Genomic DNA, 15,673 nt, shown 5'->3' on the forward strand with positions numbered 1-15,673 from the left:
CATTCTACTTAATTTTTTAAAAGATTTTATTTATTTATTTGAGAAAGGGAGAGGGAAAAACAGGCTCTCTGCTGAGCAGGGAGCCTGATACAGGTGATCCCAGGGCCCTGAGAGCATGACCTGAGCTGAAGGCAGACACTTAACCAACTGAGCCACCCAGGTGCCCCTTTTTCTAACTTTAAACAGGCTTTGTGCATTTAGTCACGTGGTTGCAAATTCACATACTCCTAGATGAGCAACCCTAGTTGGTATAAGGAAGAGAATTTCTTATACCTAATTATGAATCCTAGCAGAGGAACTCTGGCTGCACTTGCAGCAAAAACCTACCCCTTTGACCAATAATAGCATTTGCCATAGGAATAAAGTAGGGTGAATTGACAGGCCTGGGTCACATGTGTGTTTTCAAGTGAGGATGGGGTAGGTACTGTGCTTCACAACCTCACCTCAATAAACAGGGGTAATTCCCTGGGGGGAAAAAAAGGATACTGAGCATATAGGAATAACATAAGTTCACTATACATACAAGAGATCTTTTGAAGGATGAATCCTTAGAACTGCGTGGCAGAAAGTAAAAGATAAAGGAGAAGGTCTGGTTAGAAGACACACCAGCTGTGGAATCAGTAACTGATGATAACTTGTGAACAGAGACAGATTGGATGGAACAGGGCACTTGGGTGGCTCAGTGGTTAAGTGTCTGCCTTTGGCTCAGATTGTGATCCTGAGGTCCCGGGATCGAGTCCTGCATTGGCCTCCCCTAAAGAGTCTGCTTCTCCCTCTGCCTATGTCTCTGCCTCTCTCTGTGTGTCTCTCATGAATAAATAAATAAAATATTTTTAAAAAGTTGGATGGAGCAGGAGGACTGATCTTAGAGTTTTATTTGGGCATGATGAACTTGTGTAGTAAGCAGGTGAGGATTTGGTTCCGGAACTTGGCAGAGACAGGCTTGAGACTTCTGGTTCAAGATTTATTTCATCTCAATTTTGCTATGTACAGATAAGTGTAATTCTGCCTTTATTATTATCATTAAGTTGACATTTTTATTATCAGGTGCTTAGAAAACACAAAAGACCTATAATCTACAGAATTTGTAAAAGCCTAGGCTAGAAAGTGAAGCAAGCTTTAGAGGAAAGCAATTTGGGAAATTCCTGTCCGACAGAGCATTTTGAGAGAGGAGGCTGACTTCATCTTATCAAAGATTTCCTTTAAAAAATCTGCAGAAGTAAGTTGAATAGTCACTCAGTCTGTCATTTTGTTTAGTGTCTTCTCGTGAGTATCAAAGGAAGTTTCAAAGTTTCAAACCATAATGATCTAGAATTTGATAAATCTCCCAGAAAAGAGATCTCCGAATGATTGTTTTGTCATTTTGAGAAAATTGATACTATAGCATTCTTAACCTACTACTGACATCCCTGCTGTAGTTTTACATATTTTGCTTTAGATTCGCGATGATCAGTTCTTTGTAATGACTTCATATTTGGATACTTCTCTCTTATTTGAATCATGACCTTAAAAATTCAAAATCATAAATTTGATTTCTTTGGGGCCAGTTTCACAGTGAAAATCATCTTTCTTGACCATAAACTAAATCCCAGTTAATCGTTTCAGTAACGAGTGTCATTGGCTATAGGTAGGTGAGAATTCAAAATTATGAGCAGTCGTGCATGAATATTTCCTCATGCAACAAAAATGTATAGCATTTACTTTTTCCAAGTCACTATGCTAGGCATTAGGGATTATTAAAGCAAAGTAAAATAAGAATAAATAAAATTTGGGACCCTGGGTGACTCAGGAGTTGAGTGTCTGCCTTTGGCCCAGGGTGTGATCCTGGAGTCCCGGGATGGAGTCCCATATCAGGCTCCCTGCATGGAGCCTGCTTCTCTCTCTGCCTATGTCCCTGCCTCTCTTTGTGTCTCTCATGAATATATAAATAAAATCTTAAAAAAAAAAGGATAAACAAAATTTGATTCCAGTCTTCAAAGAGAAACAAATGATTTGTACCATATATATTAAATATAGAAGAGGCTTTGGGTAGATGATAGAAGAGACAGGTACATTAATGATAAATTGTTCCAGGGGGAAACTGGGATGAAGTGAAGTTTGTCTTAAAGTATCAGAACGATTGAGAAGAGCTTTCCTAGTAGAGCGGTTACAAAAGGAGAGAAAGACAAGTAGCTTAAGGTAAGGAAGGAAAGGAACGTTAGGAGCTGAGATGAAAAGGTTGAGGCATTATTTTTGAACTCTTAAGATAGAAGAAACAATTCTATGTCTTAAAAATGATGAATTATAAAGAATTGTCTAAAAAAAGGCGGGGGGGGGGCACCTGGGTGGCTGCCTTTGGTTCGAGTCATAATCACGGGGAACTGGGATCAAGCCCCACGTCAGACTCCCTGCTCAGGGGGAGTCTGCTTCTCCCTCTCTCTCTGCCCCTCCCTCTGCTTGTGCACTCTCTCTTAAAAAAACAAAAAAACAAAAAACATAAAAACAACTTACATAAAATAACATGACAAGTACCACTAATGATGAAGTGACTTTAATCTCTAAGTTCCCTAACAGTGCTGTTTTGTATATTGTGATTATACAAGGCAACTTATATTATAGTTTATCATCCTCACAGAGAATGACTGTTAATTGAAAAATTGATGAAACTGACCACTTTTGCAAACTCAAATTTCCTTAATTTCCCATCATAAGAAATCCAAGCACCCCTGTGTCTTGGAGACATGGCTTAAAAATAAGTCACAGAACTGTTGACTTGAGGAATTTGTCATAATCGAACACCAACATCCCAGATTTCCCTGGTGTCTGAGCTGCTTCCTATAGCTCCAGACAATAAGAAGAGAAGAGCCTATGGACTGAAAGACAAAATACAAACATATGTGATGGTAAAGGAACAAGCCTACTTTTCTGTGTGGTATGTGGTATTAGACTCATTAATTTATAGCCTCATATATCTAGAAAAAGTCAAGGGACAGGCATGCACCTTCCATTTATTAATAGTCAAATAGTCTTGAAGTGTCCTCTTTCTTAACGAAAGATATAAATAACTCTTCAAAGAAAACTTGCTCCTCAGAAGACTTTTATGATGAGATATCAAAAATGACCATGTTTTTCCAGAAGATTATTCCATAGGACAACCCCTTTCCTGTGGTTTTTATCTCTACAGCCTCAAGAAAAAGATTCCTTTAAATAAAAATATTTGTTTCTATAGTTCTCCTTTTGTTTTAGTGAGAATTAGAGAGAATTTAGTGAGTGCTTCAGTGAGAAGTTTTTTGGTTGGAAGGAATGGAGACAAATTTAGCTAGTCAACAGGGATTAACTATCAGGATGCATACAGGGCAATTACGAAGATAAAGTCACTCACCGAAATCCAAGAAAGTGAAATGTGCCATGGCAGGGGCTTCTGGGGACGAGGGGCTCCTAACCACAGAGCGACAGAATAGCTTCTGTGGTTTTTGAACATCTCGGTGCTCCAGAGATTTTGATTCAGTAGGTCTGGAAAGGCCCAACCATTTCCACAAGGGAGCCTCTCCCAGACTGATGGGCAGCTCTCAGGAAGAAGGCCTCCTGGCTGCATTCCAGCTCTTCTGTTAATACCACTCGGCTGTGTTCATGGAGCCACTTCCCATTTGCTTCTCCTCCTGCTTCCAATTAGCTTCCTCATCCTCATCCTCTGTCTTTTCCCTAATCCATAGCTTCTACTGAAGTTTTACTTTGCTCCCTCACGACTTCGATTTGTTAGTGTCCCTTCTTGCCTCTAGCTGTCCCATGTGCTCCATGTCTGCATGTGTAAATTGAAATGCTTAACAGGCTGAGTTCGCCTAGCTCAGTTTGCCCTTAGCTGTCAGAACTTTCTGTGCCAGGCTACCCCACAGGTCGTTGGCCAGCTCCAAAGTTGATTTGGTCAGCTGCACTTCCCCGGTCCAATCAGTTAGGACTAGGTGGATAGGTGGGCAGGGGTGGGCGGGCGGAAAGTTCGGAGCTACTGTTCGAAACAAGGTTTGTGCTTTGAGCTTCCTGAGATGTGTCTGTGGATCTGGCAGGCATTGTGATCCCATTCTAACAATTAACTCAGAGATTCTCTGGATGGATTGATTGGTTGATTTAAAAGATTTGATTTATTTATTCATGAGAGACACACAGAGAGAGGCAGAGACACAGGCAGAGGGAGAAGCAGGCTCCTGGTGAGGAGCCCAATGCAGGACTTGATCCTGGGACTTCCGGATCACGACCTGAGCCAAAGGCAGACGCTCTACCATTGAGCTACCCGGGTGCCCCTCTGTGATATATGATAGAATATGAAGACAGTACTTTTCAATTTGGAGCATATGGCCACCCCTTTTAAGCATAAAAATAATTCCTCCACTCATTAGTTGTACTTTTAGAGTCCATGATTTAAGAAAACATAATACAAAACATGCAAAATACAAAATGCTACTATGACTTTAGTGAAAGCTTTAAGACTGTGTATGTTATTAATCAGAGAGTAGTGCTTATACTTTAAAGATAGTAGTACATTTATTATGTATACAAGGAATATCATTTATCTACAGAAAATGCTTGGTGGTAGTATGGTTTCTTGGACTCTTTGAACTAACTCTGTGTCTTCTTATGGGTGCTCTGCCCGCAGGTTAGGAATGATTTTGTGGTACGATAAGCACATATCCCAAATCAGGAAAGTCTACATTTCAGCCTCAGGGTTTACTATTCACTAACTTCTTTTCTCAGAATCAGTGGTGGTTCTACATTTCCTCCCCTTGAACCTGGGTAGGCTTGTAACTACTTCAACAAGTAGAATGCAGGGGAAGTAATGTTAATGATTTCCGAGGGTAGGTCATAGATGGCCAAAGAGCAATTACTTGGCACATGTGACACAATGTTCAGAGGGAGGCAGGGTTTCAGAGATGGCTTGATCAAGTGTATCAATGATGTCCTCAAGATCCTATTGTGTTTTGTTTCTTTCTGTTTCTCCATTCTGACTTCTGTGCTATCAGTTTCATTGATTTCATTCTAAGTCTTTCTTCCTGGTCAAAAAATAAGTGCCAACAATTCCTGAGGTGACATGGCCCTTTGGAGAGAGAGAGAGAGAGAGAGAGAGAGAGATAAAGGAAGAGAATGGAGCTTCAAGCTCAAAAAGTAGCATCAGTAGATTATAGCTTCCAGTGTCGTTGTTGTAAAGTCAGGTGGCATCCTAATTCCTCATCATTTTTATTTGGCTTTCCTTATTGTGGAAGCTTTTATGTTCTTTTTATTTCTAGTATTGTAAGGTTTTGCTGGGTTGTACCTTGGTATGGATAATTTTTTTTACCTTTTATTTTGGGCATGCATGGACACTTTCTATCTGGAAACAGGTTTTTTTTAGCTTGAGAAAGTTATCTTGTGTTATTTCTTTGACAATTCCTTTCCCTTCATTTCTACTGTTTTATTTCTTTCTGGAACTCTTTTCAGTTGAATATTGGGCACTTTTTCTTTTAAGATTTATTTATTTGTAAGAGAGACTGTGAACAAGCAAGTCTGTGGGGAAAGGGCAGAGGAAGACACTCTCAAGCAGACTCTCCACTGAACATGGAGCCTGATGTAGGTAGGACTTGATCCCACAACCCTGAGATCATGACTGAGTCAAAATCAAGAGTCAGACACTTAACCCACTGAGCCACCCAGGTACCCCAAATGTTGGGTACTTCTGAATTGATACACTAATTTTTTAGTTTTCTAATGATCTCCTTCAATTGACTTTTCATTCTCTTTTTTTACTTCACTTTTTTGTTTAAAATTGAAAGTTAAAATTATATTTTGATATTTTAATTTCCGATTTTTTAAAAAAACTTTTCTAAAGATCTTATTTATTTATTCATGAGAGATACACAGAGAGAGGCAGAGAGAGAGAAGCAGGCTCCATGCAGGGAGCCTGATGTGGGACTCAATCTCGGGTCTCCAGGATCACATCCTGGGCCGAAGGCAAGCGCTAAACTGATGAGCCACCCAGGGATCCCCAATTAATTGTGGTTTCATTGATGTTTTCTACTTACTTCTCTTTCAACTGAAGTCCTATTTCAATTTGTTTGTATCTCTATTTTGTATGCTTTTGCTGGGGTATTTCCTCAAACAGCCTAGAAATCTTTGGCTCTCAAATTAATATGTAATAGTCACTAAAAACATTATAGGAGGCTTTGGAATGACGGGTAGTCTTTGCCAACTTATACTAGTGAGTTTTGCTATATGGTAATCAGATAGTAAGCAAGCTTTTTGTTGAAAAAACCCTACACATCAACATTGTAGGGTTTCCCCGACCTGAAGCCATTTGGTTTCTCCTGAGAAGAATTCAGCTGTTTTCTGCCTGGATGCATCTTATGGGCACCAGCATTCTGGAAGTAGAGTAAGGGAACAGGCTGAAGGCCCAACTCTTTAATCAGCAAACTTTATTTATTCTTCTGTTTTCAACTCTGCTCTCTACCAAACTTGAGGTTCTCTGGTATGCAGCTACTTCCTCTTTATTTTCCAAAAGCCTTGGTCTCTGTATATGGGGGAGGGGTGAAGGATAATTGTTTCATGGAGAAGACCTACCAGCTTAATGTACAGGTGATCAATTACTCTCCCTAATTTCAGTTACATATTTTATTTCTGCCTTAAGGGTTCTCAGGAACCCTTGTTCAGAGCTCTCTCTGGGGCTCTGTTGGGGTGGCTTGGCTCAATTCCTGCTAGTATCCCTACCCATAGGTGCTTAGGTGGCAGCTTTCTCAAATCTATTTTCCATTCTTCCATTTGCTCTCCAACCTCCAAAGATCATTAATGTTGCTTATCAGCTATTGTATCTTCTCACATTCTCTTTGTCCTTGTGAATTTGTGGCTTTTTTCACTTATTTGTTGCAGTTAAGAACAGGTTCAAAAATAAGAGAATATTTAAAAACTGATCAATTTGCCATATTTAGCTGGAAACCTCTCCCTTTTTCTTATTCCTAAACTGTTTTCTCTAATATTTTTTGCTCTAAGACTCTCAGATCTAAAATGTTCATTTTTAGTTCATCAGCTGCATTGGAGGTCATTGCCATGCCAAATTTCCAGAGTATAATTAATACATCTATAGCCTTCCCAAGGCAAGCTTTGCTTGGTTTTTGCTGTGTCTGAATCCTTCAGCCTCCAGATCATCCAGGCAGAGATGATCAGGAAAGGAGGTGTGGAGTAACAGGAGAAGCTCAAAAAAGCTCATCCCTGAAAAGTCTGCGATTTAGGACACTGCGAATACAACCTACACTTATTTTATTTCATGTGAGTGTGTTCTGAGAAACAGAAGAGGAGGTATAAGAAGAAAAGGCAAAGAAATAGCACATCATAATAAGAAATGGTGGATCTTGAAATTAAGAAATGGGAGTAGAAAACATAAGATAATTTTTTAAAGATAATTATTTAGGGACTGATTACAAAATTTGTTGGAACAACTTTATCTAATTGTCAAGCAATTCAATAACAATTATGTGTCTCATTAAATAGGTGCCAAATTAACTTTGTGGAATGCACTATTTGATTAGAATAGTAAGCAGTCTACACATATATTCAATATTTATTGTTTGTTGATGTTGTAATCAGCAGAGAAGGAGCTTGCTGACAGCTGGCTGCAGAAAGGCAGAGTATTAGCGCCAAGAACACATGATAAAGGTGAGGTATTTTTGGAGCTGGAGTCAACCACAGAGATCAGGACTCTACCATTGCAACCAGGAGGCATTCAGCAAATCAATCCTTGGCTTGAAGTGGTGGGCAAATCCAAGCCTCCGTCTCTTTTCATCTGTAAAATTGGAAAAATAATGATAATAATAATACCTAACTCTTAGGATTATTGTGAGAATTCAGTGTCTAAAATATAGTAATTGTTCAATAAATGTTGCGATTATTTTTCTTGACAGAAACATTGTTATTGGAGTTGTAATCATTATCATTATTTCTTTCCATGCTGTAATGAAAGTAACCTGAACATCAAGGATGACTTAATGCAAACAGGGGAAGTGGTCAAGGTCAAGGTCTCACTGCATCAGACTTCAATGGGAGGGAAAAAGGCTTACTGAAAGTCAGAGGACTAAATCCAGAGGCCAATTTACAAATGATAATTTTCTTCTTGGTTGAAGGCTACATCTCCACCTCCTATCACATATCATACATTTTTGTCCATCCTATGGTGACTTTGTCTTTTTGTTCGCTGATGAATCTCTAGTACTTAGAACAGTGTTAGCTCATAATAGTGCTTAATAAATAGTTGTTGAATGAATGGATGAGTGAAAGTCTGGCTGGATAATGAATTTAGCAGAAGAACTTGGTTATTGTTCGGAGCATCAGGAGAATGCTCATGTATCATGGTCACTTACAGCTTAAAATAATAAGAAAGAATATGGGCTGGCAGTTACAGTTTTTTGATTTGGCAGTGTGCTATAGTTTTTTTTTTATCAGCATTTTGGCAGCTTTTATTATACAGTGTTTGGATGATAAATGAGTACTTTCTCACAGAAAGGTAACACATGGCTCCTGCATTTTATGAAATAACAAACCCTTCATTTCATTGCTGGATTTTTAGAATATGTTTCATAATTGGAGAAATAAAAATGAGACTTTGCAAGGCTAAACCAAAATTGAAAAGTTTCAGAATGAATCCAGAACAATCTAGTCTTAGGTTTGTGCACATTTAGAGCCCTAAATACACAGGAGCTTGTGATGTTAAGGGGTGGGGGTGGAGGATGTGGACAGGATGGTCACTATCTTCCCAGAGAGCTATGGCTCTATAAACGGGCCTGGCTCAAGAGGCTGTTGCTGAGTAAAATATCCCCAAGGTGATCAAAGAACAAGAGTAGAGAGTGGTAGATTTGCATAGAAGTTTGGAGAACCTTGATTTTGGTATAATAATAAGTTTGGAAGTTTGGAGGGATCTCAACCTCTGGGGAGAGAGAGAAGGAATGACAAAGGTCAGAGTAGACAGTAGAATAAGAAAGGGGGGCTTTGGCAGGGGATGTAGGGCAGAGGTACCAATAGAACCAATGCCAATGAGCAGCATGTGGCCTAAAAGAACAGTTTGCATCTTCTAGGTTAGGACCATAATTTTCAAAATGGGGCCCATTGCTGGGTCTTCTTTTAAGAGCCTCAAACTGGTCTAAATATGCCAGGTCTTTTTTTGGTGCTTCAGGGCAAGTGACTTTCATTTTACATAGGGCTAAGAGATGCTAACTGGTATAGTAACCTACTAAGAAAGCCAAGGGTTGCTAAGCTTAACTTATTTGTAAGCCAAGCGTAATGCACATTGGAATTGACAAAGCACCTAACTCAGGAGCCTACTGACAAGTCTAGTTGGCACCCAGTAGTGCCCATGCTATTGAGAAGAAAATCCTAATATTATTTTAATCTAATTCTGATATTATAATCAATCACTGTGAAAAATAAACAACCATTGCTTTCTTATATTAGCAGTCTTGTAGCAATATATTCCTGAGTCTCATTCCATGTTTTGGTTTGAATGCTCCCTGTTTGCAACCTTTTTGGTGTCTGCACAGTGAACTTTTACTAATTACTACTTCAGTGATTTGTTTTACTTCTGTTATTTATCAAATTCTAACAATTAGAACGTTTGTAAATGGGGACACATATTTGAGGCAATGGTATTTGTGGCTGACAATTTTCCCTAAAGCTGGGCTTTGACATATGAACAATCTATTGCTAGAGAAGATGTGTACATAAAACCTATAATATGGGGCAGCCTGGGTGGCTCAGAGGTTTAGCGCTTGCCTTTGGCCCAGGGCATGATCCTGGAGTCCTGGGATCGAGTCCCACGTCGGGCTCCCTGCATGGAGCCTGCTTCTCCCTCTGCCTGTGTCTCTGCCTCTTTCTCTCTGGATCTCTCATGAATAAATAAATAAAATATTTTTTTTAAAAAAACCTATAATATGTGCTTGTAAAATAATTTATTTTTATCATTTATTTTTTCTCCTACTGGAAAATTTTTTCTCCTACAAAGACTATTTGATAGTGCTTGGGGGCATTATCCTGATTTAAATATACTATGGTTCAAAAAGTTTGAGCTACAATATTTAAACATTGATAAAACTTTTTTTTAGGGTTTTATTTATTTATTTGAGAGAGAAAGGGCACATGAGCAGATGAGGGCTAGTCAAAGGGAGAGGGAGAAGCAGACTCCCCACTGAGCAGGGAGCCCTACATGGGGCTCAGTCCCAGAGACTCTGAAATTGTTACCTGAGCCAAAGGCAGACACTTAACTGACTGAACCACCCAGGTGCCCCTATGGCTTGATAAAACTTTTAACAAAGGGCAGCTACTTGTATGTTGGTGACATGAAGGAAAATATCCTAAAAGCTAAAATTCCCATGAAAATTATTAACGTTATGATAAGAGTCTTAATTTCACTTCTGTTATCAAATACTAGGAAGTAATGGGTTTCATGATTCAGCAAGAGTTGATTGCAAAGCATGATAGAGTGGAGTCAGGCAGACAGAAAGAGGAGCAAGCAAAGATCTGGCAAGCCTGGGGCTGAGGAAGCAAACACCACTACAGCACTGGGTTTCTAAGAAGTGGTCATGATATCTGGGTATGTGGGCAACTCCGAGCTGACCCAGTTGGGTTGAAGGTATCAATCCCCATAACTCAGAGATGCTGACACTGGGAGCTACTCAAATCCTGAATTCTAGCCCGCAATCTTAAATCTTCAATTAGGCAAAAGCATGGAAGCCTCTGGATTAGTTATATTCCAAGCCTGACTACTCCCTATTGTGTTAGGAGTATCTCCAAGTTTCAACTCAACCCAACAATAAATGGACAACATGGGGAGGGAGCTCTAGAAGGCTGAGAATGAAGGTCTGAGGCTCAGGATAATTTTCTGAACAAGTTCAGGTGCTTTCGGTGGCTTTTTATTCAATGACTCATGTAGTAGAAGAGAAAGAAAGAGAAAGAATAGAATGAAAAAAAAAAAAAAAACCCTTCCTAAAGCAAGTCACTAGACTCTCTATTAGGATCTGCCAAAATCCAAAATGACTCTCTATTTTGAGATAGACTATGGGTTTCTTCTAACGTACAAGAGGACAAAAACTGAAGAACACCAAGAGACAGTGAGCTGGGAAAGGGTTTTTCTTTTTTTATACTCGCATCAAATCAAATGCTAAATATTCAAATAATATTTGCATTGCCATCATCCCTCAGCTGAAAGAGGAGGGCTTTGAGAGGCCAGCAGCCCAGGGCAGGTGCTCATTTAGACAGAGGATGGGCACACGGTCATTGTGCCCACCTGGGCACCTGTTCCAGCAAAGAGGGGAGGGTGATGTCCTCTGTTATCATCTCCCCTAGAGCAGAAATTACGGACCCATGTGACATCTTAATTTTTCTTTGTTCGAGGTGTGAATGGAGATTCCCCCCCCCAATTTATTTATAGAAACACAAATATCAGAAGAATAAGAATTTCTTTAAAAATAGTTTTAAATGTGAGATTTGCAGGTGCTACATTTTCTCTCTCACTGATGTAGGCCGTCTCCAGGGCAGGTGTGAAAAGATTGTGGCATACCTCTTTTACTAACAGTGGTCACAGCCCATCTGGGAGGGAAAATCAGTACATGGTGTACCAGACACCCTAGGACTCAATTAGGAGATCTCAACAGTGCCCATTTCCTTCTGTTCACACTCTCATCAGCTACACTGTCACCTCCTTTCACGCTAGAGCAGAAACCCCAACAAGGCAGGGACTAAAAAAAATATTTTTTATGCAGGGATTTTTTTTTGTATGTTTTGTTCAGAGCTGCACCCTCAGTGCTTAAAATGGTACCCAACATGTAGTAGGCATGCAATAAACATTTGTTGAATAAGTGAATAAATGCCCTTCACCTCTGCACGATGGATAAAGATGATAGTAATAACTAACATTTCTTATTCTTTTACTTTGTATTTAGCAATATATTAAGCTCTTTAAATACATTATATTTTTTAATTTTTTTAATATTTTATTTATTTATTCATGAAAGACACAGAGAGAGAGAGGGGGGGGCAGAGATACAGGCAGAGGGAGAAGCAGGCTCCATGCAGGGAGCCTAACGTGGGACTCAATCCCGGGTCTCCAGGATCACACCCTGGGCTGAAGGCAGGTGCTCAACCACTGAGCCACCCGGGCTACCCTAAATACATTATTTTATTTAATCTTCACAACACCCATGAAATAGGTATTAATAATAATAATAATAATAATAATCTCACTTAATATTCTGAGGCTTAAGGGAATCTAGTAACTTCCTAAAACAACTCAGCTAGGAAGTAGCTCTCCATCACTACTGCACATTGTCCTCCTCATTGTACAATTAGGAAGTTAAGAAAAGTGCATGAAACAGTTTTATTGTTGTCTCTATCAGTGCTTCTATTTTCTATTCAGGGCATAGGAATCACCTGGAGATTTTGTTAAAATGGAGGTTTTGTTTCAGTGGGTCTGGGGTGAGAAACAAAATACTGCATATCTGGGGAGCCTGGGTGGCCCAGTGGGTTAGGCATCTTCCTTCGGCTCAGGTCATGATCCCAGGGTCCTGGGATGGAGCCCTGCATAGGGCTCCTTGCTCAGCGGGGAGCCTGCCGCTCCTCCTGCTTGTACTTTCTGTCAAATAAATAAATAAAATCTTAAAAAAAAAAGATATTACATTTCTGATAAGCTCCCAGGTGATGCCCATGCTGCTAGCCCCAGATCATGCTTTGAGAAACAAGGGCTCTCTCTTCCTTTCCTCAGGCGCTGCTAATGTTACAGGCTGCTGTGGTACAGAGCAGTGCACCTCAAGTATCTTGCATGAGAGGACTCCCACCTTCCTAGTTCTTACAATATCCGGGAAACACTGAAATTGCTCTTACCTTAGAAATTTTGATTAAATAGATTAACTCTAAAAATGAAAATATGTTGGGGACACCTGGGTGGCTCAGTAGTTGACTTTCTGCCTTTAGCTCAGGTCATGATTCCCCTCACATGAATAAATAAACAAAATCTTTTTTGAAAAGATATATGAAATATATCTTATATATGAAGTATATATATCATATGTGATATATGAAATGCATATTTTATATAAATATATAATAAGTACATTATATAATACATAAAATACATTTTAATATGCAATGTTTTTTATTTTTTTATTTTAAAGATTTTATTTATTCATTCATGAGAGGCACAGAGAGAGAAAGAGAGTCAGAGACACAGGCAGAGACAGAAGCAGGCTTCCTGCAGGGAGCCCAATGTGGGACTCGATCTGGGGTCTCCAAGATCACACCCTGGGCTGAAGATGGCACTAAGCCGCTGAGCCACTGGGGCTGCCCTACAATGTGTTTTATATTTATAATATGTAATAGATATATTTTTTGAAACCCCTATATATTTAACCCAAACTATGCCCTAAATTAATCCTGTTACAGCTAACATAATTGTCTATAGATTTCACAGCTTGTTGAAGTTATTTTCACAAAAGCTAGTGGCAAAATGGAATTATCTCAGAACTTTCTAAAAATGTCATGCCTAGCAGTGTCATTATTTTCTATGTCATGCATACAAAAGGTAACTGAGTGGTTACCTGTCTCATTAATTTGGCTTATATAGGGTCTAATCACAGCTCCACCAATATGTTAGCATTTAATAAATATTTTGGGATGATAATTGAATACTAGCAATGTGAATTGTTTATTCAATCATCTTAATACAGGCACCATCATGCCTTATGTGTTGATTACATACTCAGACTTGAGAAGAAATAATGATGCCCAGATTTGTGTTTGACCATATTAAAATAAGCACTGAGTCTGAAACATCTGGCCAGTCTTTGTTTCCCTATAATATGCAATGATTAGTAACCATTTTTAAAGGCCCTCTGTACAATGCTACAAACCCTGGTATGATAGACATAAAGAGGATTGGACTTGAAAACTTATTTCCTTAGTTTCATTGGGTATTTATTTTTAATTATCATATAATTAACTTAATTGGAAAGAGTGGCAGGGCATGATGCTCCAGGAACATAGTGTGAAATATTTAGAGCAAAAGGCTTCTCTCCATACCCCAGAGCACAGTGTGAAACCAAGTCAGGTAAAGTCCGGTGAAGTTGCTTAAGAAAGGGCTCACTCTTACTGCTTTACACAGAATGATTCTTTCTACCCCCTTGCCCCCAAAGACAGTCACAGCTCAACATGTCCCCTGTTCTTTTTCTCCCCATAAAGCACAATCCCCGGCTTTTAATTCAGATCAAGAGGTTCCTGGTGGGGGGGAGGCGTGACACACACAGAATTGTCTATGATTTGGGGCATATGGAGAGGGAAATAGAAAGATGTGGATAGAGGTAAGGAGGAGGGGGTCAGGAAGGAATTAAAAGAGACTCCTCTTCCTGCTAGATCCCTCCTCCCCATTTACCTTCTTGATGAAGGGAAGTGACTCTCCAAGTGGAGGGGCTAGAAAAGGAAGGGAAACTGCTCCTGGCTCACCTCCTCACCTGTGGCCTCCAGGCCAACATCCCAAGCCTCCTGTAAACACTATCTACAAGCCCGGCCACAGCCTGACTCAGCTACAGTGCTGGGACTTCCCTGGCCACCTGGGGCCTAGGCACCCCAGAGCCCTCACCAGGAGAGCAGAGGCAGGGGAGACATGTCTCAATTGAGCTGTTGGTGAGAAGACTTACTGCAGGGATGACAGTAAGGAGAGAGATAGAGGAAGGAAACAAAGAAAGGAAAAGGAAAGAAGGAGGAGAGAAGGAGGAAAAGAGGGCAGATGGGAAGAAGAAAGAGAGAAAAGAGATAGAGGCAAGAAGGAAAGGCAAGCAGATGGGCAAGGATGGTGGGGAAGAGTGGTGACCTCTCTCTCCCTGCCCCTGAGAGGGCTTCTTCCTCCAGCCACTATGGGAGAGGATCTGGGAACTGTGCAGGAAGCACATGTCCCTTGGGCACAGGCCATAGCACCATGCCTGGAGGAAGAGAGAAATAAAAGGCCAACTGACAGATGCCTGGTCAGTTCCGGAGCCCCTGGCAGGTGAGGGGCCACAGAGGATCTCTTTACAGGGGTCATGCCAGTGACACAACAGCAAAGCCAGCTGGGAAGTGGCTCTGACACCTGGGGAGCACAAGCCAGGGGCTACCATTACTTTGTTCTCGCCAATTCCATTTTTATGAAGTTGAAAAGCAGGCAAAAGTAATTTATGGTGATTAATGTCAGAAGTGTGGTTCTTTGAGGAAGTAATATTCACTTGAGAAGAGACCTGAGGAGGCCTTTAGGGGCTGGTCATGTTTTATATCTTGATAGGGGTAGTAGTTATGTGTGTGTGTGTGTGTGTGTGTGTAAAATTTCATGGAGCTGTACACATAAGACATGTGCTTTATCATATATTCTAGAAAAATCCATAAAAGACAAAATACATAAACATATTTTCATTTTAAAATTTTTATTTTTTTTAAATATTTTATTTATTTATTCATGATATACAGAGAGACAGAGAGAGGCAGAGACACAGGCAGAGGGAGAAGCAGGCTCCATGCAGGGACCCCGACGTGGGACTCGATCCCGGGACTCCAGGATCGTGTCCTGGGCCAAAAGCAGGCGCCAAACCGCTGAGCCACCCAGGGATCCCCTATTTTCATTTTTTAAAGATTTTATTTATTTTTATTTGAGCATCTGCCTTTGGCTCAGGGTGTG

The sequence above is a fragment of the Canis lupus genome, chromosome 1, assembly GCF_003254725.2.
Source record: "Canis lupus dingo isolate Sandy chromosome 1, ASM325472v2, whole genome shotgun sequence".
NCBI lineage: Eukaryota > Metazoa > Chordata > Mammalia > Carnivora > Canidae > Canis > Canis lupus.